The sequence below is a fragment of the Empidonax traillii genome, unplaced genomic scaffold (assembly GCF_003031625.1).
Source record: "Empidonax traillii isolate 1590-97213 ecotype Southwest subspecies unplaced genomic scaffold, ASM303162v1 scaffold1996:size43841, whole genome shotgun sequence".
Classification (NCBI taxonomy): domain Eukaryota; kingdom Metazoa; phylum Chordata; class Aves; order Passeriformes; family Tyrannidae; genus Empidonax; species Empidonax traillii.
This window is the reverse complement of record NW_020957189.1, coordinates 5,640-7,051: the sequence shown is the minus strand read 5'-3', so window position 1 is coordinate 7,051 and position 1,412 is coordinate 5,640.

Genomic DNA, 1,412 nt, shown 5'->3' with positions numbered 1-1,412 from the left:
AGACAAAATTCCTTTCTAAAATCAGAACTATGACACCAGTGCTTACGGGGGTTAGCCATACTGGAGATAATCTTTTCAGAGAACGAAAGATTCCCTAAAAGTCCAGATGGTGTACAATGCACATCCCAGATGTGGTTAAAGTTTGCACAGCTCGGGCCAGAAATGTATTCCCGCTACTTAGCAATGCTGCAATGGAGAGAGGGAGAGGACAAGGTGGGTGCATTGGTTAGTAAACTCAGGATTTATGAAGACACTGTTACCGATCCATTAAGAGCCCACATCTCATCAGTGGAAACCAAGCTGGCCAAACATGTCCAAAGTCTGAAAGAAAAGACTGAAAAGGGCCACCAGAAGCTAAGAGAGGAAATTCAGGAAGGAATCTTCCATATCTTGTCAGGACAAACAAGAATCTCTGCTATCAGGAACAGGCATCCCCCCTACTAAGGAGAGAGGGTACACTCCACGTGGCAATCTATGGTTTTACCTCCATGAGCATGGAGAAGATATGAGGAAGTGGGATGCAAAACCCACCTCTTCCTTAGCAGCCCGGGTACGTGAATTGAAAAGAGGAACAAGTACCACAAGGAACTCTTCAAGGAAAAATGCTGCTGCGGTCTCTCATGGGCAAGACTCGAGACAGTACAGGAATGATGATATGTCTGATACTCATGAAGGGACCTCCAGGTCATACTTACAAGAAGAGCACAGTGAGTACCATGACCAGCACTAGGGGTGCCCTGCCTCTATGCAGGTAGAGGAGAGGGACAATCGAGTCTATTGGATGGTGTGAATTTGGTGGCCTGGCAAATCAGACCCACAAAGATATAAGGTTTTAGTTGACACCAGCGCACAATGTACTTTGATGCCATCAGGATACGTAGGGGCAGAATCCATCTCTATTTCTGGGGTCACAGGGGGCTCCCAACAGCTGACTGTACTGGAAGCTGAAGTGAGCTTGACTGGGAAGGAATGGCATAGACACCCCATCATGACTGGCCCAGAGGCCCCATGTATCCTTGGCATAGATTACCTGAGGAGTGGGTATTTCAAAGACCCAAAAGGACTTTGTTGGACTTTTGGCATAGATGCTGTGGAGACAGAGGAAATTAGACAGTTGAACACTTTGGTCTCTCAGAGAACCCTCCTGCTGTTGGACTGCTGAAGGTTGAAGAACAATTGGTACTGATGGCCACAGCAACAGTACACTGTTGGCAATACCGCACCGACCGAGACTCCATGACTCTTATACGTAGGATAATCTGTGAACTGGAGACCCAAGGGGTGGTCAGCAAGACTCGCTCATCCTTTAATTGCCCTATATGGCCAGTGCGTAAGTCCAGCAGAGAGTGGAGACTGATGGTGGATTACCATGGACTCAGTGAAATCACAGCACCCCTGAGTGCTGCTGTGCC